The sequence below is a fragment of the Tenebrio molitor genome, chromosome 1 (assembly GCF_963966145.1).
Source record: "Tenebrio molitor chromosome 1, icTenMoli1.1, whole genome shotgun sequence".
Taxonomy (NCBI): domain Eukaryota; kingdom Metazoa; phylum Arthropoda; class Insecta; order Coleoptera; family Tenebrionidae; genus Tenebrio; species Tenebrio molitor.
The window spans coordinates 1,076,251-1,098,067 of NC_091046.1; the positions used below are offsets into that span (position 1 = coordinate 1,076,251).

The 21,817-nt window shown below is 37.8% G+C and overlaps 2 long non-coding RNA genes across 3 annotated transcripts in view; one reads left to right on the top strand and one right to left on the bottom strand.

Moving 5' to 3' along the window:
- Window positions 1–21,817, bottom strand: part of LOC138131015 (uncharacterized) — a 118,212-nt gene that overhangs the window by 38,947 nt on the left and 57,448 nt on the right. The gene's annotated exons all lie outside the window — the stretch shown is intronic.
- Window positions 20,217–21,523, top strand: LOC138134211 (uncharacterized). Its single transcript, XR_011160673.1, has 4 exons — window positions 20,217–20,538; window positions 20,597–20,710; window positions 20,768–21,019; window positions 21,082–21,523. It is a non-coding gene; the product is annotated as an uncharacterized lncRNA (long non-coding RNA).

Sequence of the window (21,817 nt, forward strand, 5' to 3'; positions counted from 1 at the left end):
CGGAATGACAGGTACTATTGTAATTAATGACATCTGATGACATTTGAATTAAATTTTCTTTCCAGAGCCATTTCAACCACACTGAAAGTTCGGGATGGGTACGGTGAGGATGGGTGCGGAAGGAAGGTGGTAGGTAGGTACTGAGGGGTTAACACTGACCCAGTATTGACCCTATCTGTGATGTGGGACCTGTGCTCATACCATAATGTGATGAAAAAAACCCACAGGCGGCCCTGAGATTAGAACCCGGTACCTCGCGAGTGCAAAGTGGCGCGCTAGGCGCTTGGCCACGATGCTTGGTTGACTAGTGAGACCCTTGCTTAATCGGCTCGTGCATCTACCATAATGACATGCAAGAAGTGTCATGAATTGACAAAAAGTTCAAATGTTTTTTGCCTAACATTTCTTAGACGTGTTCAGTGCTCTCGCTGTAATAATGAGTTTCAAGACATTTCTGCAAATAAATCTCGGTGTTACTTGGGACAACTTCATAATGCTCAAAGCGATAAGGAATGAATCTTGTAACAGTAGTTAGAAAGCTTAGTTGTTTGGACCTTCACAGTATTCTCAAAAATTTCAACTGGAGCATATACAGGGTGTCTCAAAATTCGCGAATTCCGAATTCAGAGCGTGGTAGGGAAGGATCCAGTGGAGCTCGAAAAATACTTAGAAAAAAAAATTCGGTCTTCTTGAAGAAGATATAAGCACTTTAATTTTGTTCAATACATAGCACCCTTCATATCCACAGTGACAAAATACTATTCTAGCTACGTTGCCGTTTCATTTTTAAGAAAAATTACAAAAATTTAAGAATTTTTTACTCCAAAGTAAAGCTATTCTTCAAATAGTGCACCTTCAGACCAATGTATCTTTGTGGGGGGCGTCCCGATTTTTTTTTATTTCCATATTTGGACTACTGAAGTGATCCCCTACAACGCTGTGAATTCGGAATTCGCGAATTTTGAGACACCTGTACATAAAATTTCTCTATAACATGATTGATTTATAATTTTGTCCGCATTTGAGGACTAATTATAATTTCCAAGACTATCTTATCCACTCCAACGTAAAAATTCTCTTAATTTTCTGGCAGAACTGTTACCAACTGAACGCTTTTATTCCACTAGTTCGGTTTCGTTCAGATTCGCTCAAATACCGACTCCTCCTTTGAACTTTACCTATAAGCCGATAAAAATCTGTCGACCAACAACTTTTTGAAAACTGATATTTTTCACGAGACAAAAGGAACACCATCAAGTTCTCGTCCCAACTTCGGCCCCTTCAACTTGTTTGCTATATGCATCACAAGATTTTAATTGGACGCTCTTCAACACTTTAAAAGGCTCCACTTTGAAGAATATTCTTAGTTCGACTGAAAGAAAAACTGGTCGATTGTTGTTACAATTACTACGTCCAGAATAAAAATTAAAAACCGGCGAAGCTTCCGTCGCCGCCCCTCGCACCGCAATCTCCATTACGACGGCCGGAGAGGAGTTTAATTATTGTGTAAATGCGGTAACAGGATGTTGATGACGTTGTTCGGTGTCGGCGAAAGAATAAATAATCCTTGCGAAATTCGGTATCGACCGTTCCCGTAATAAACTCTAATTAACGTGGCGGCGTATGCGACTTTCGAAAATCTATTATTCCCCGCTGAAATATGAATGCATATTATCTGATAACCGGTGACGCCGCCGCCTCCTCCACTTCTTAATGTTTTCATTTCGGTTTTACGATTATTAAGTGCGACCAACTGTGAGGACCGCTTGATTAAAGTTCGCCGCGCGAATTGGATCAAGTGATTTTCGATTCGCCGCCGCTGATTAAAAGAATATTCATTTAGGCGATCGCCGCCTCCTCCCACCGCGGCCGGGATACCGTGCGGCTCAGGTGGCTCCATGAACGCGTTCTTTGTCGAAATTTTTCCGAACATGTGGCGGTCGGTCGAGGGGGCGGCTAATACGTGCCGAGCGACGGTGCGAGCGCACGCAATAAGATATAAGTGACAGGTGACTGGTCGCGTGCGATCAGCTCGGGGGCGGCGAGGGCCCGGGGTGGTGTTTCAGTCATCGCGCCTCCAACACAAATACCCGTCTTATTAAAGTTTAACGGGGAGCCGCCGCCGCCGATCACAAAAATTACCAACACGAAAATTATCATCACGGCCGTCCGGGGACCGATCCGTCAGCCGCCCCCCGCCCACCGGGACTAATTTAATTTGCGGACGTGATTCGGACAAATAATCAAGCGAGTTTTCGCCGGTGTCCAGTTTTTCGAATATTAATCCCTTTGTCCTTTGTGAGATTAACTGCATCCAGATGGAGCCGTCGTCGGCGGCGGCGGTCCTAATTCGGGGGCCGGGAGCTACCAACTAATATCAAATTGCGATCACGTACTCGAATAAATTTCTTATCAATAGATAAGCAGAGAAGTTCGGAGGACTCTTAGGGCGTCCCCTGTCACGATACCGTCTTTGCAATTTCGACGGGGGACCCCCCCGAAACACAAACCTGGTCGAACAATTTGTGATAAAGAAGCGCCGAATTGGACTATTTAAGACCCATCAAATGCGAAGACTCAATCATTCTCGCTGCCGAAACGCAAATGGAAATGAATACTGAGGCGGCGTCTATTTCCGGGAAAACTGCGGCGGCGGCGAGGGGGACGGCCGCGAAGATACACCGAAGGCTGCTACATCATGTATATCGTAAGAGGGTATTATGACGAGAGGGGAGCGCACGAAATAGTTACACCGTATAAATTCCATAATGGGGAACGATGTTCTAACCGTGTTTTCGGGGTGAGTTATTGCAATCGTTTGTTTCTTAAAGATGTACACTCATTAAATTAATCGCGAGATTTGTTTTATGACTGCCGTAAAAGTTTAGTCCCTGAATAAAGTTTTCTATATTTACTCCTTAAGAACGGTTAAATTATACTGTTTATCTCCTTAGGTATTTGCTTTTGGTGCAATGAAACTAAGTAAATTGAACCAACTTTTTAACGGACGGTTCGATACGCAACGGTTGTCTCTTCAGTTGGCAACACGTAAAAATTTAATTCAAATGTCATCAGATGTCATTACAATAGTAACTGTCATTATTAATTATTGACTATTAAAATTTGCCATTACAATATCTTCACTTTAGGGCAAACAATTTTCATTGCGCAATGTTACTTCACAAATGGAGAAAGACTTGAGAACGGCGAATGGTCATATTCGACACCTCGAGTTTTTGAGGAATTTCAACAAAAGTTTCCCGACTTTCAAGGCACAACAACTTGCTTTGATTATTTCGTTTTTCAATACCTGAAAAACAAGGTGTTCAAAAACAGGCCTGGCACAATTCCCGAATTAATGCAAGTAATTACTGATACCTGCAAGTTAATTGATGTCCCGACTTTGCGAAGGTCATTTGAAAACATGAAGCGAAGAGAGTAGCATTATGTTTGGAAGCTGAAGGCAGACATTTCGAACATTTACTCTAGTTCGTAAATACGATTGGAGCTTCTCATGATTCTTTTACAACCGACAGGTCACACATAATGCACACCTTTATGAAAATCAAGATTTCAACGTTCTCAAAATCACTAACCTAACTTTTAAGACTGACATCTGATAAATGAAATCTTAACGAATTGCCAACTGAAATTTTTGGTCACAGCCAACAAATTTTTTTTTTTTCGATCTCACGGCATTTCTATCCAGTAATGATAATTCCTTTGAAGGTATTATTTGTTGTATGATCATTTCTCAACGTCCACCTTTTGCACGACATCCACGTCGGAATTTATTCATACGCATTAAGGACATGTTCTATCAAGATTTAATCAATAACTGATAATGCTTAATTCGATTAACCGGTCCCAGTCAATTGATTTTTTTAATATTGCATTGCCCTGTTCTTATTCTTGATCTGTTTACATTGTAACGATTTGAACATAACCTCATTTATCCGGGCTGATGTTTGCTCCAGTTCATGTTTGATTTTCCAGTTAACAGCGGCTTCCCAAATGACCACAACAATGTAATGTTTGCATACACATCTTGCATGTTCAAATACCGAACTACATGATACCATACTCCCCCGACCCCAGTCCAATTGACCACAGATGTGACTTCTAGTTCGCAGCTCTCGTTCAAGCAAATAAGTAACATTTTTAAAAATAGGACATGAACCATATTCTGGAAAATGGCCAAAGTGCGAGACAACAAAGAAAAAAGGATGCGAAAATGAGAAGACACATATCTTTATATGATTTAATCGTTAAAAGAGGAAGAAGACTCTCGCAAGAGTTAGTTAGTACGCTCTATATCAGAGGTTTAATATTTTCTGTCAGAAGAATTTCGTGAAAGATTGTTAGTCCAATATTCTACAGGGTGTCGCAAAATTAACGTATTCCAAGTCGGGGGTCTTGTAGGAAAAAATCTCAGGAATCTCGAAAAAATAAAATAAAAAATATAGGAGGGGTCTTGACAAATATATATGGGTTGGAAGGTTCAAACTTTTCATCATGTTTTCTTCAAATAAAAAATATACCTAAATGGTTGACATTCATTTTGAAATATGGTGAGGATGATTATGTAAAATATAAAAATATAAATGAAAAGACATTTCTTGAAAAAACAGCCTTATCTCGAAAAAATAAAAGTTTTATTTTTCCAATTTTTGTTCAAAAGGGAAGTAAAACATAGCTAGAATATTAATCAGACACTTTTGAACAAATATTGGCATCTTTGATATTTTTTTTCAAAGTGACAGCAATTTTTTTTTAAACATTTTTACTTGATCAACAGGATGTCCCCTACTAAGCCCCGAACTCGGAATACGATAATTTTAAGACACCCTGTATAAAGTAAACTCTTGAAAGTTGCTTGGACAACATGTTTTTCGTTTTTGTTACCTTTATTTGACATTTAAATTATTTTCTTCATGCTTTAGCAATAAGCAAAAAGTGGTGAAAACAAAAATAGTCAAAAGTGACAAATGGAAAAAGAATGAAGAACAAAGAAAGGAAAATTTAAGAAAGAAAGATTAAAATGAAAAAAAGATGATTCACTGGCATTCTTCTTTAGTTTCCTAATGGTAAGTATGAAACAGTTTACTGGAAAGGTTTTAAAAAAAATCTTTCCTTTTGGATTCAAAATTTTTTTCCCATTTTCGATTTTTTTCGCTTTGACAAAATTCGCCGTAATTACGTTTTTACGCGATCCATCTGGGATATTTTTTTGGGACGCGAGCCCCAGATAAAAAACGTGTAAAAATTTTCTACATTACTTTCGTTATCGCAGTTCATGTTTCAAATCTAAGTATGGCGTTGGCAGCACGCACACTCGATATATAAATGTCAAAAGCAACAAACAACTCACACGAGTTGAACATTCGACTTTTTCGTCCGGAGGTCTCGCCCTCGCCCAAGGAAGACAGAAAAACGGAATTAACACGACAGCGACGCACAGAAAACCCTTGCTCTTTCTGAATATTTCATCCGAATCTAATAGTGTTGGAGCTCTTCTCTCTCACTATTTTTTTTTTCGCTCGTTCCTCGTTAATTTATTATCAGATTCACAATTTACATCGATTTTTATTCGTTGGCCTCTTGCTTTTCCGTTTTGTGTGAAACCGAACCCGGTTACATTCATGAATATTAATAAGGCCACTACGGGGGTTAGTTTTATTCGCTGGTTAATTCTTAATGATATAAACATCCAAACAACTACGGAGGTTTACAGACACGTATCACCGTAATGTGTTTAATGTGTATTGTTATTGACACTGATGATGGATCCAGAAACGAAACTCATTATCAAATTTTCATTAAAACCGGCCTAATTGGAAATTGAACATGATGCAAATTTACATTCGGTTTGTCACGTGACGTGATATTTACCTTTCAACAGAATCAAGCTACAGTTTTGTAATTATTCATTTATCTAATTGACGTCCCTCCCGATATCGGTAGATGTGACAAATACGATCTAGTCGTCCGGAATTGCAAAACGACGAGGCGGCCGTGACCGCCACCGCCGCCCACACCAACAACAACCACTACGAATGTATAGTAAAAACGTTTTACATGTGGATTGTCAAACTCAAGGTCACTTAAAACTGTACGTTAGTGAGAAATCTGTCATCCTTACAAGCGCGCCTAGTTCCTTTACCTGGTAGTGCCAACTTCACGACAAGTCCCCAATCCACATCTATAACGTTCCGACTATACATATTATACGTATGAGAAGGGGCATGAAAAAAGATAATGTGCTCAGAAAAAAAAAGGATGGACAAATAAACAAAACAAATAAAAAAATAAATAAAAAGAAAATGATAGCTTCATCGCAATATCATTTAAATAATGTTAATCTAGGTTTTGAAATGAGTCGCTTTTCTCCTGTGTCGACGTTACAGACACGTAAGATATATAAGCAGAAGCGAATAATCGCGCTGAATACCTGATGTGCGGTTATTTTTTTATTGGTCGTCCGAAACCGCCCCCGGAAAACTCCGGAGCGCCGGGAAGCGCTTTGGTATGCACATGACACATAGGACTTTGTAAGAAAAAGCGCGGATCTTTACACCGAACTGCATATATCTTTTTGATAAAATATTCAGCAAGGAGTGCTTTATTTTACTACTTTATGACCTCCCAGGGTCGTATTCTGTGCTTCCGGTAAATACTTAAGCAAGGGGGGGAATAAACATTATTATATCATGATATGAAGAGCGCGACAGCCGGGGAGGTTCGCCTCTCCCTTAAAGATTTAAAAATATATACCTCGCCGTTTTCCCACCAGTCCCTTGTCGACATTTCTCTTTTTTCCCGCTCCTCTTCCACCCACACACGCCACCCCCCCGGATGGTCCGGACAAAATTTCGGCTATCGGGAGGAATTTATTGCGCGGCAATGAATTATCGGTGACAATTAAGGGGGCGAGGAGGGGGCTGTTGGCAGAACTGACTCCGCCGCCGAGTACACTTGCGGCGATAGCGTGGCGGCTCCAACTTAATTCACAATTACATGTTAATCGAGGTATAAATTGGCGCGATAAGTGATAACTGATAACGGGGCGCCGCCGGAGGGGTGTTTTTCCATTTGCGAGGGGCGGCACTAACCGAAAGTGACCCCCGGAATGTCGACGCAAATATTCAACTGAATTATTCATAAAAACGACGTCCGCATAAATACCGGGACACAAATACATAATTCCGATTTAATTTTTTTTCTCTTCCGATCAGTGCGCACCACAAAAAAAAAACGCAAAAAATGAAAAGTAGTGAATTGGAAACGGTGGCGACGATTTCTGAAAATGAATATTGCAATAGGGAGACGATTCTCAAAAACTAAAAGGGGAAAACCATCTATTGAAAAACAGCAACTGTTTTTTTTTTCACAAATCAAAGAAATAAGATGAAAAAGGAAGATAATAAAAAGTAACAGTGAACATTTTTTGGGGTTTTATTTTTTCTTCGTCTTTCAAAATTTACCACATTCTTGTTTTCCGCTTTTTACTTTATCTAGTTATCTACATTTCTTAATATCTATATCTTGCGTTGCAATGTTAAAAATATACTACTTATCATGGAAAATGCAACACCCAGAAATAGCATATTTTGATGAAACTTTGTACAATAATTGGGCCATAACTAAGATAAAACGGTGAAAGTTTCAGTTTCATTGGTCGTCAAACCAGGCACGACAACACCGCAACACAGTGGCCACATTTCGTCCCACACGATGAGAGATTGCCCTATAGAAAAGACCTGCCTCTTTCAAATTGAGTTAGGTGCTGCTAATGGGTCCATTTTGGTGTTGCAGGCACAGTATAGCTTTAAATGCTGCGATATACTGAAGTTATTGATCGCATTTCTTTCAAATTATCATCATTTTATATTTAGTTAACTAGATGTTACTGTACCAAGTTTCATCAAAATATATTCTCAATTTCTGGGTAATTTTTCAAATTTGTAACTCCACGTTCTCCACAAACCTCCTCGGCCCAGAGTCCACTCTACGCGATTAATTGAATTTTAATTTGAAAGGCATCCCTTTCGGAAAAAAATCGTCCACGAATCGATCCGTGCACGTATGCAAATCGCCCCAGAAATAACCCCATTTAAATATGAACGGCCGATCTGGTCTTCCGGTGGCATTTTTTCGGTGAACAAGCGTGGAAACGTAAATGCACCGGCAGTAAATGCATCGGTGATTAGCCCTGGGGCGGCTGTCACATGTCGAGACTCACCCTCGTCGTCTAAAGTGTTTACGAAATTTGCGCCAGCAAACTGGCAAACAACCGATTTCAATTATGAGAATGTTATTGTAACGTGTCCCGTTATGCAGTCGCCATTGTTACGCGTTTGCAACTATTCCGTGTGTCGAGAGGGCGGAGGCGGCCGACGTAACCGGGGGTGGTTAAGTAGAGCGTGTTCGGTGCAGTGTTTGAATAAAGTTAAGAGTCGGAGTCGGAGCTGAATTGAAAAAAGAAATGAAAAAGGGGATTGCGGGAAAAGTTTGAAAGGTGAACGGGAACGGATTGTACCACTTTTATCAGGTTCATTCCGTTAATTTCGCAACCCTTTCGGATAATGACTCGAGAAAATTCATTTCAAAAACTCCTTGTTTCAAACAATCGACAACAATCGACGCCGGGAATTGATGCCAAATGTTCGCTAGTTTGCGGTTGGAAATGTTTCAATCGACAAAACGCCAGGTAGGAATTGATACCGTGACAAATTGCCACTCTTGTCTCTATTATTAAATCAGAAAAAATTGATTAAAACTGCAAAAGCGAAAATACCTTGTTTCGGTGCGCCGCTACAAATATTCCGGGTCACGCTAGAAATTTAACTGGAAAATTTGATGCAATTTTTATTTGAAACATCTAGAGCAACGAAGAAAATGCAAGCGCTGTTTGAATTTTTCACACGACCGCAACCAGATCAGAAACCTGTGTGCTAATTTAGTTTGAAATGAAATAAAAATTAAAGCACGAAGGCAAGTTGCGAATTATAAAACAAGTAGAAAAACGAGAAATTCCACAAATATATTTTTTCATTAGAAAATCCCTCGCTGAATAAACAATCATTTCGCTCAACTAAAAAGTGTCAAAACGCAAATAATGTCGGCTTAATCCACAAGTCAGAGAATAAATTTGAGCTGGTGTAATTTTTGTTACTTTGCACCGGAAGAAAGAGAAAATCGAGACCGATTTAGAAGGTCGCAACAAAAAGTTTGATAATATAAAATGTGCTTCGAGTCGAGGAGTCGACGAGTTCTGATTTAAATTAGTAAGAGGGAAAAATAAAGCTCTTGACATTTTGTCAACAATAAAAGAAACAGGAAACAACTTCAAGTTGAAATTGATACTGGCAAAAATGTAGCCGCAATCCGCAAAATCATCTTAAACATGGATGAAAATAACTAAATTCACCATCGTGTGCGGCTTAGCAACATGTTTCAATTCCACAGGGTGCACATCGGCTATTCTTACCAGAACGACCTACGAAGAGGAGGCCGATCAGATCTAAAACTTATCTTTGTCTGAAATACGAAAAAAAAAAATGTGAAACATGAGTAAGAAGACAAACAAAAAGTAAAAGTTTCCACTTGGAAAAAAAGTTGGTTGTCATTCGGACAAAGAAAAAATGTTTATAAATACAGGGTGATTCACGAGTAATAATGAGCCTAACGAAATCTGTGATGCAGCCAACATTACAATTGCACCTGCTATGTGGATTTAATAGTATATTATTATACGACTTTAAGAAGACGCTTTATTATCAAATGAGTGTGTTTAAAGCACGACGAACGTAGCGAGAAGTGCTCTAATGGCGGGAATGTCATAATAAGTTTTTTAGAATTTGCGTCTCTAATAGGTCTATTATTGTATTCAATTTGGAGTCGTTACCTTGAATTACCAATTAATACAAAATTCCCTACAATTTTTTTATTTAAAAATTAAAACAAGGGTGCAAATTCGAAAAAATATCATAAAAAACTCGTTTTATAAGGGCATTGGCGCACTCGTCCCATAGAAAACTCCCCTACGGCTCGTTTTCTACATTTGGGACTCGTGCGCCAAATCAACCCTTATAAAACTAGTTCTATAATAGTACCGCAATCTCTTTGTAAAAATTTAAAAATTTTGGACTTAGAGAACACATTGGTGGTTGAAATTCAAAAAGGTATATTATTATACTCATGTCACATCGTAACATTGACACAGAACATAAAACACAAAAAAGTCAAAATGTGGAGGCAAGACGCCGGTAATTATGTTGATAAGCACTGCACTATTACTTGATAGTACCGAGTGACTATAAATGATTGAAAGAAAATAGTGGATTGGCAACACTGATGCAGTTGGTAGTGCAAGTCTTGTCGTGCATTATCTGTCAGTCATTTCTATTTAGGTTAGGTTAAGTCACGAAGTACATTGTCGATTTAGATTTTTTTGACGTTTGTTTCAATTTTAAAAATTACGTGTGTCATGCCAACGATGTCGCCAACTAAAGATTTCAAATGTGTTACCAACATAACAAAATAATTTTCAATCATTTATAGTCACTCGGTATTATCCGTAATAGTGTATGTACTCCGGCAAAATTGCCGTGCCGCCGGGTGGAGGTGGGATACTATTATTAAACGAGTGTAATATACTATTTTATCTACTTTGCTGTACTAATTCCTGAAATTTCCATTTGTAACGCAAAGTAGATAAAAAATATTTACGTATTTTAATTTTATACAACATGCCCGACCATTACATTTGTCAAATTTAATCTAAATCATTATGTGGACTAATTAATAAAACACAAACTAAAAAAACTATGGGGGACGTGTATTGTTGGTTGCATCACAAATCTTGTTAGGCTCATTATTACTCTTGAAAATTGAAATTACCGTTATTATGCTAAAAATATCCCGCTTTTATTTCCAACACACTGTTTAAGGCGCGTAGGTGTAGATCGATTGAAAAAGATCTAAGAGTTTTGAAATAGTAGGTGTTCACCAATGTACCTAAATTCAATGCATTTGAGCAGAAAAGATATTTTTCACGTTACTTTTGAAATCAGAAAAGGCGACACGGTGGCGGTGAAACCTTCTTCAAGCTAAAACTTTTTCCGCTCGATGTTTTGCACCAATAAAAAAAAAGATTAATGCCATTTAATTAAAAAGCTGTACTCAACAAACTACCTGACAGAATTACTATCTACTCCACTTCACTTTACTGCTTCCTTTTTAGTAATTTAGAAAAAGAAATCCTCAAAATTGAACTTGCTCAAGATCGCAGTGTCAAGGGCAGCACACTTGCCGTTAAAAAAATTGCGTTCTACAAACAGTGTAGTGTCCTCGATGATCTTGTTTTTATGAATTTTTTTGAAGAGTTCCTTGATTCCATAATTCCATTTATCAAAAAGTCTGAAGTGAAACACGACCGAAGATGTTCTATAAAGTGATCAAAAAGAAAACAAATCAGAACAGGCACAGGCGTTCCAAATTATCGGTTATGTCGTAGCGAAATTTTATGTAAATAAGCGTTCAATGCGTGGGCGTAGACAGTTTGTGGTCTCAAACGTTACTTTATAATAAATCATACCTCATGAATTTTAGACGTGGGAATTATAATTGTGGATTTTATTATTATTATCTGATAATGGAGAAAATTTATAAAATAAACAATAGCAACATTTTACATTATAATTTACCAGCACTATTGCCAAACGCGACGCCACTGGTAAGTAGATTTTTCGCCGAAATGTCAAAGAAACGTCAACGATGTGCTGTGTTAACCTAGACAACAACTTTTCGATTTCGGCAAAGTTTACAGATGTCTCCTGTAATTCTAAGCAACAATTATCCACGAATTGTGAAATGGGTTTTACCATTGAAAATAAAGCATTAATTATTATTAATTAATTAATAATAATTTTATCGAGAGATAGGCAACCAATAAAACGACTATGTGTATGATCAAGCTAAGACAGACGTTTCGATAAAAGAAAAGATGAGGTAGCATTCTTGATTTGCTTTTTTGTTGTCCACCAACAATACTGTTGATTACAGAAAATATCTAGAATCAGTTTTAACTATGTTGTGCGATTATTATTTGGTAATTTTTTCATAAATCTTGTTACAAATACTCAGAAAATCTGACAAATTTTTCATAAATGTCAACCAGGCGTTTCTACTTTTATTAACTACAAATTATACAACGACATATGTATTTGACAGTTTATTTGACTTTTTGTACTCATAGCCTCAAAATCGGTATTTCCCGGTTGCCCTAAGAGTGCGGAAACAATGATTTGATTTCCCGCACGCGGTGTTTTTTACTTTGCAGGAGAAACTAGGGGAAATTGCATTGTAAGATTGGTGTTTAATGACGTAGACAGACGGAAACGTCAATTCTCTTTAAAAAAAAATGGACGCTTCATCATATTTGCAATTGTAAAATTAATTCTCAACAACACAATAATCAATTTTATTATAAAACAAATAAGAATACAATTCAAAAAGGTAAGATTAATAACAAGGCCTTGAAAATGTTAAATTATTTGCTGTTTTTATTTTATTTTAAAATATTTTTGAGTTATTCATTACAAAAAATATTGTACCTAACTTTTGCGGGAAGAAATTTCCCATGTTCGCACTAATCCAGCACTTCCTGCGGTCGTGCCGCAAAGAAAGTGCTCACGCGGGAAATTTCACTTCCCGCATACGTTAGGCAATAGTTATTTACATTACAAATGCGTAAGGCTACATTTTACAGCGCGAGGTTTTTAAATTGAAACATGACCGCGCAGCGGGATCGTTTTAACAAAAACCGAGGGATGTAAAATGCCTACCGCATTAATAATGTATTAATCTTTTTGGCCGACAACTCGTTTTCTCAAATTTGAAATTTGTTGTAACCAATAATTTTGCAAAACCTGTCAAAGACTGACATTTGATTCATAAAATACCAGAAAGTTACCGATAACTGATATGCTTACGATTTATACCACAAGATGGCGCCATCAGAATTCACAATTTTTCAGAAGAAAACATTTAAATTATGTTCATTTTCGATAGTATAAATGGACTTTATTTATGATAAGCTAACAGTTTTTTTGGAGGTCCCTGAAAGCTTAACATTTTCGTGGTAAAATGACAGATAGTTTCATTAGTGTGTAAAAATCAAGATACCGCAGCTGTTCAAAATGTGTAAACATGTCATTTAGAGCTGAGGAGGCCAAAAATAACTATTTCATGCGACAGATGTATCTAAGGTTAAAATGCGGTAAAATTTTTAGACACTTCTTTGCCAGAACGCAAGCTTTCCAGCTTAACCTAGTTGGTCACAAATACACAGTTGCATAGCGTTCTGCAGTAATTTGTTTACGATCTTCAGGCAAAAGTGTTGCGACATAACAAGCACTGATCATTTCTGTTGAAAACGCTCGTATTTTATTTTATTATCGACTCTGTTAAATTTTTGTGTAAAGGCAACATTCGATTTTTTTTTTGTCTGGTCTGCACGACAATATCTCGTGTAGGCCACGTGACACTGTGCATTACACTGCAAAAACGTGCAACAAAACTTCACAGCAATCTGTTTCTGTGCGACTGTCAACACGATATTTCGAAACATTTCGTTCATTTATTCGAATATAAAATAACAGTGTCATAATTAATAACAATTTTGCATTTAATCTTGTAACCTGTAATTAATGCTACATTAAAACGATAAAACTCCATTTAACGCACGCGCAATTTTAATTAACAATTATTTTTTGTGTCAACATCAATCCCGTCGGATTGTCGGATCGATTTGGATTGTTGTTTTATCGACGACCACCGCCGCCGTCCGTGGTGCACCCTTTCGAATTTGCTAATTGAATCGTGGGCGCGTTCAGAAATCTCAATAATAATGGTTCGAAGAAAGAAAAGCGACAAGACGAAAGTTTTATTGGTCCGATATAGGATGAAAAATGTAAATTCGGCTATAAGCGGACAAGCCATGCGACTAAAGGAAATGAAAATGTCCTTCATTTATCAACGGAATTAAAATTAAAGATTCGAGCCGCTGAAACGCATTACATCATCGCCCGCCGAGAGGGAGAATATCAAAAAGCGCCCCTATCTTCACACGGCCGTGCCTAAATGAAAGCTTTACATACCTGATTATGAGCTTTTTTATATGCACATTTTCAACCAGAGTCGGCTTACAATTTTCATGTCTTCGTTCGTCCCGGGGCGTCGGCTTTTTTAATCAGGACCGGCCCGATAACCCGAAAGCCTCTTATCTAATTAACTTTGCCCGGACGAAATTCGGATTTTTGCCAGTCGCATCAGGTGAGGGTTCTCTCGTCCTATCCTTGCCGCCGCCCCAGAACGACACACGATAGGGGAACAAACGCTGTCAACAAGTTCGACAAAAATTCCTCACATATCGGATTCCTTCAGTTTCCACTGTTACAGGAGGGGAATTACGGCGAATGCGGCTTCCGGATCGATTACTCGAATAATTGCGAGCGGCAGAGATCTTCACCTCCTGCCGGAAGTTCGATCGAAAATTGTTAAGACGCGCCAAAATCGCACCGGGGGCAAGTTTTAATGGATGCGGCGAGTTTTTCCCCGGAAACACGTTCAATTTCATTAACACATTTTGTGCAGAACACGAAAATCAAATTTACAGATTACTTTACCAGATATCGCAAAAAAAAACAATATTTTCAATTCAACATTTGAAAGCGGAGAACTTCCGACTTTTATTCCAACGCTCGCTAATAACGGACCTAATCTCGGCCGTGATCGGACCGCCGCCCCCGCCGCCACGACACGCGTCGACAGATTCCGCCGCGAGATAACTTCTTGTCATGCAGTTCGATAATTGCCGCCCCTCCGCCGATAAAAACCGGGAAATTATGAACCGGACGCGGCCATCAATTTTTGCGATTAGTCCCGGCGACATTAGCTTTGCACGCGACTGTACGATTCCGTCTTATCGCGATTTATCTAGTCCCCATAAAAATATGCCCCGGGCCCAATAAAAACAAACAAACAACCGCCGCCCCCCGAAATGCAGTCGCGGCCACTCGGCTAAACCCCCTATTTATTTTTTATGGCTGTTAAAACGCGGATAAAGCAGGCTTTGCCTCGCTACCCCCATACGTTCGCAGTAACAGACAATTTGACGTAATAGAGATTGATCGGCACATAATGCAGACGTTTCCCCTCGAAAAAAATTTTTTTTTTCGAACAGAACGAAATAAAACGATTTATCATACTATACCTAGCCCATACAAATCAGATTAATCTCCTGATAGATTTTATTGTTGCATTTGGCGTTGCGTCGGGACGAATCGGAAATTTCGACGCTGGTATTTTTGTGTCCATTAAAAAGGGGCGTCCTAAACAGTCCAGAACAGACACAGATAGGGATTAGGGGTGGTTCGATAAAGCCCGGTCTAAACCGATTTTCATTGATTGCGATTCCGTGTTTGTTTGAGCGATTCGGTGGCGGCTTTCTTAGGGGGTAGCGTCCGCAAATTTACACCTATAAAACTAGAATAATAAATTTTGCGCTACTTAAAAAAATTAGATTGAATCTAGAAAGCGGTAAATCATGTTACTCGTGACCTCTGACTGGTAACCCCTTGAAAACAGTCCAGGTGGTCGAACGGTTCTTAAGAATTGTTTGCAAAAAGCTCAGCACGTCGACGGTACCTTTTCTGGTGGAATAACAATGTACCCACGTTAGATCCTTGAGGTACCCACACGTTCGGAAAAAACTAATTGTGCACAACCAAAGAAACGCAACTTATTTATCTGAATAAAGTGGAAGAATACCGTGGGAGTTGAGAGGTGGGTGAGGACTTTGTACCGATCGATCGATTTGCCGTCGCTAGTTAAAAATTAATTTAATTTCGGAATTTGAGTTGAGGGTGCGGTGAATGGGGTGAAATTCGAGCGACAAACGAATAAAACATCGGTCATGAAGTCGGAGACCGTGTTGCAGGTTGATATCTCGAATTCCCGGCAATACGTTTCCATCACAAAGCTCCCACATAAAGCACTTTTCTCCGACATTTGAAAGCACGGCTTTGCAATCAAATTAACACAGAAAACAACAAAAACCGAATGTATATAAAATCGAGTGGTTTTTCCCCCCGGTTCGTCGGGGGGGCGAGCGGTATTTATTACGGTAGAAGATAACATTGTCAAAGGGCGCGCGCCCCATTTTATCCACCCCAATTAGTGCGTGCCACCTGCGAATTGTCAACTAGAAAGTTGAAGTTGATGGTTAAGACCGCATCGGTGACAAGTGCTACAGAAACTTACTTGGATTGTAAAAAAAAAACATGACAATAAAAAAGAGTGTGTGCTTAAGACCGCACGACAGAAGTGGAAACTTCTATAACGCTCGTTTTTGATTTTAAGTAATATGTATTCCATAAATTATATTATTATGGATGATAGTACTTGGAGGAATAAGGAGCAAGGCATAAATAATTAATATTATTTAAATCCGATGGTGTTTTTAAATAATCATCAAAAATCTGTATTTTTCAATAGAAACTGCAAATATGTCCGCTTTTAGAGGTAAAATTTGTGAGGTATTCATGTCAAGGCCGATTTAGATCACAAAGGTGGAAGAATTCTGTAGTAAACCCTGTTTGCAAATATGTTTGTTTCTTGATGTACATAAATTCATTGTTCGGTTAACCCTATTTGTGCTATTTTGTTGTATATTTTGGCTAGTGTTCTAGTTTCATGCCTTTTGCCTTTCCAACCTCTATAAAACATTTTTCTGAACGTCATGTTTCTTGCTGTCCAATTAGTTTTTATCTGAAAATATTTGTATTAATCAATGCAATTAATTGAAAAGTCTGATTACGTTTAGTAATTCCCAGGTATTTTTCGCAGTTCTCTAACTGACAAATGACCATTTCCTGCATTCTTCATTTCTGTTGAGAATTACATGGTGATTTTGACATTGAATGATCTGTACCTGGACATAACCCCACTTTTCAACAGACGTAATCACAGCATGAGACAGACGTTTTTAGTTTCTCCCACTATAAATATTAATTTCCGTTATTAATATTGATTAATACATTGGGATTCCTGGTTTGGCAGCGATAGCGAGCAGACGTGGAAAAAGTGCAGCGATAACAAACCTAAACAACGACGAGTGAGTGAGAGGTGACAAGCAGAAGACAGCGGGCAAGAAAGAGAGGGCATGCCGAAATCGCCGAAAGCAAGGAAAGAAAGCAGCAAGAGAGAAAGAGAAGAGGGTAGGATGTCGGAAGAAGGCCTGAACTCATTCAGAAAGAGTTTCAGAACCGAAAGATCCCGAAGTACAGGCGAAGAAAGAAATCAAAGCAAAGAAATAGAGAATAAAATAGGAACAGTGCTCAGAGAGATAAAAGAGAATATGGCGGGAATAGTAGAGGAGAGCAGAGCACGAAGAAAGGAATTAGCGGCAGCGAGAGAGAAGGAGGGAGAGCAAGAAAGAGAGCACATGCTGAAATCGTCAGAAGTAAGGAAAGAAAGCAGCAAGAGAGAAAGAGAAGAGGGTAGAACGTCGAAAGAAGGCAAGAACCCACTCAGAAATAGTTCCAGAACGAGAAGATCACCAAATAGAAGCGAAGAAGAAAATCAAAGCAAGGAAATGGATAAGGAAATGAAAACAACCATGATAAGAGAGATGAGAGAGGAGATAAAAACACTAAGAAAGGAATTAGCGGCAGTGAGAGAGGAGAATGGGGAGCTAAGGAAAGAATTAACGACAGTGAGAGAGGAGATGAGAGGAAGAGAAGAAAAAGGGCAGTTGGAGAAGGCAGATTGGATGAAAAGGATGGAAATGATAGAGGAAAAGATGGAACTAAGAGAAAAGAAGGAGAGAAAGAATAATGTTATAATAACTGGAATAGGGGCAATAAGCGGAAATTTAGAGAGGGGGGTGGAAGAATGGTTAGAAAGGGAGATAGGGGTGAAAGTGAATGTAAAGAAAGCATTCAAAATAAATCAAGATAAGATGATGCTGGCAAAAATAGAAAGTTGGAAGCAGAAGAAGAACATAATGCTAAGTAAGAGTAAGCTAAAGGAAAAAAAAGGTGAGAGGATGTATATAGATGACGATTTGACAAAAGAAGAAAGGGAAACACAAAAGAAGTTAAGAGAGTTGGCCAGAGAGGAGAGAGATAGAGGAAAAAGGGTGAAAATAGGATACAGGAAAATACAGATAAACGGGGACTGGTTTAGATGGGATAAGAGACAGGAGAAACTGAAGAAAATTTGCTAGAAGAAGGAGAGAATAAGAAGACGACCCGGCGAGAAAATGTACAAGGAGAAGGTGAATAAAAAGGTTGAGGGACAAAGACACAGAAAAGTAAGAGAGAAGAGAGAGAATAAGAGAATCGAAGTACAATAAGGAGGGGAGAGAGTGTGTGTGAGAGAGGAAAATAATGGGAAGGAAGGAGAAGAGAGAGAGAAGGTGCAGGAGGTGACGCGAGGACAGTGAGAAGATCGAACACATGCGGCGAAATGAGAGAGAAAAAGAGAAGGGAATGGGGAGAAATATGGAGCGAAGACGGCAGGGAGATGGATGAAAGAATAAGGAAGAGGAGAGAAAGAATAGAGAGAATGGAGGGAGAACAATAAATTGTTATTTTTATGTTTATGTTTTGTAATCAGGAATCCGAAAGCCCGTAGGGCAAAATATAGTATATTGTTATATAAGTGAGGAAAGGGATGCATTGCTAAACGAGAATGACAATTGGATCACGAGCGATAGCGAGTTGATCTAATCATTCAAGTTTAGCAATGGACCTTTCCTCACGTATATAACATACTATTTTTTCCAACGTCAAGAGCTTTCGGTTTATCTTGCATAGGTATTATCAATTTATTATTTTATACAAATCAACATACAAGTAAAATTTGAAAATCACGTTTCCATGCTCACAGTAAACAATAAAATTTAATTAATGAATGTCAAGTCGTGTTTTTACCAAAACTTGAAAATCAATCAGAATTTACTAAACAAATAGTGATGGAAGTAGAAGATAGTGTTGTAAATTTACCAAATACAGAAATTAAAGAAGCAGCGAACTAGGTATCTTTGGAGTTATTATCTATAAAATCTCAAGCACGCTACGGAAAGGAATACAATGCGTTACTGAGATGGAGACAAGTAGTAAGAAGCGCTAGTTTGGCTTCAACGTCAAGCTCTGTACCGACACGTTATTTAGAAGAAAAAAACAGGAACATTTGGAGTTTTAATTCGTGTAAAAAATTGTACATTTAATTTCTATAATACTGATAAAAAAGTTAAGTATCTTTGTAAGTGCTAATTGTTAATAAAGAATTCTTACAAATGTATATTTGAACGTTATTTTAAAGAAAGTATGTACATACCTAAATGGGGATCAAATTTTTGTTTTACTTTCCCCACTAGTGAGGGAAGTGATTTACTTTCCTCACATGTGATGCAAACGCCTACTTTCATCTCTAAATTGAGTGATGGAAATGTCATTTTCAGACTTGACGTTGGAAAAAGCATTTATTATTACATTGAGATCATTGCTTTACCATCATTGTCAAGTTTAGACATTTTCACATCAGGTTCACACCACACTAGATGGTCAAACATCGGGAGCAAAAATTAAAAAAATTAATCCAAATATTTGCCTTCCACAATTATTGCTGTCTTTTCAACATTCAATCTTGTTTACCTTAACCTCACTTGTATTAAATACTAACACTGTCAAATATGAATTTAATGATCAGTGCGCAAGCGCTAGGGCTCGTTCGCAATCAACAATTCTCAATTCACAACAAATTTTACCATTTTATCGGTCTCCGTTATTCTGAAGTTACAGAACAGCAAATTTGTCCCCTAGATTTAAAGGCCTGATAATATCCAATCTTTTAACGTACTCGATACAGAATAACCCTTAATAAACATCAAAACTCTGTATTTTTCAATAAAAACCGCCAATACGTCCGCTTTTAGAGGTAAACAGACTAGCAAAATTTGTGAGGTTAGGTTTCAGTTTTATTTTCTTGACGATGGTTTATTATATTGAACAGAAAACAAGTTTTCACTAGTAATATCCCGAGTGCATGTCAAATTATCGACAATTTGACATGCACGGGAGGATATTTTGGCAGACTATTTCCTGAGAAAAATTTACATAAGTAAATACAAATAAACGTAATTCTTTTTAAAATATAAAATTATAGTCTATTTTTTCCTGGTAGGCGCGTGCGTGCGCATTTACAAAATCCTGCAACGAAATGCGACTTTCCTATTGGTTACTTTATTTTTCTACTTACACTAGAGAAATGTGCAATATTACAGTGTTCTGTACTGTCAATCAGGTCCAAGCTGCCATTTTTGTTTCATCGTGTCTTAGTTTTCCTTTCGTGTTTTGTGTGTATTTTGTGTTGTGTCCGTTTATTTATTAAAAAAACAGTTCTTAGTTCTTAGAGGTTAAGAAGTTTTTATATGTCAACAAGATGTCTTAATTTTGATCACCAAACGGTGTAAGTTGGATTTATGCTAACATCAAGTAACAGTTTTTTTTTTAATTCATATTTATAGCAAATTTCTTACAAGCCGAGAAAGAAATGATCGTTAAAGTATTTCGTGGGATCTCCAAGGATTTTGCCGAGTTAACCAAGACGGCTCAAATGGAAAAAACTGCAGATTATACTGGTATTGATTTCTGAGTTTTTTTTGGTTGTATCACAGCTTAATTACTTTGTGTTGAAGGTTGTGGATTTAGAACCATTCAATGATACTTGGCGGAAGAAAAGAAGTGTGGGCAATTACAGGCACCGAAGAAACCTGATAGGAAATGGATGAACATCAAAAATATCTCATTCGAAAAACAGTGCACTCATTTTTCTCTGCAAACAGAATTCCTACAATTGATGCTGTGTACAGGGAAGTGCAAAACAATGAAGAAATTCCAAACATCAGTCGTTCTAAGCTTTATAATGTTTTACATGAATTAAAATTTAAGTAAGTACATACATTGTTTTCAATTAACTGTAAACATTTAAATCTATGTTTATTTCAAATAGCACAAATAACGAAACAGAAAAAGCCTGTTAATAGAAAGAGAAGACATATCTTGGCGAAGAAGATATTTACGGGAAATAAAAAAAATACGCCAAGAAGGGAGACCTTTTATCTTGCAAGATACATGGTTATTAGAAATGATTGTTGTCGAAGCAGGCCATGTCCATGTTATGAAATTTTTGCCGCTTTCATGTGAACTGACAATTATTGTCGATGTCACTGTATTTTTTTTTAGGTGAAAAGTGCGGTGTTGATTATTTTATTTTATTTTTTTAATTAACGATTGAATCCAAAAGTATCGAGTTGTTTTGTACCCAATTTAACTCCTGTGTGTATAAAATAAAAAATGTTGTACATATAATATTTGTTATCAATTTTTCCACGAGTTGATTCATAAACTTTTTTGTTTACATTTTACAAATTATAGAAACATTAAATCATAAACATGAGTTTTAATCTGCAACCACAAATACCGATCCCCCTAGATAATATGCAACCAAAAATACTAACAATTCCTGCATCCTGCTAAAAATCTTAGCTATGTGATTCTACCTTTCGGAGATGCGCACGCACGCGCCTACCAGGAAAAAATAGACTTTAATACCAAATGATTTTTTAATTAGGACTACGAGAAAATTTGACACTAGTGCAAATTATCGATAATTGCACTAGTGCAGTGTTATCGCTGTAATTCAATCGCTATTGGCTAAAATTCAAATATTCGAGCTTTTTGATTGG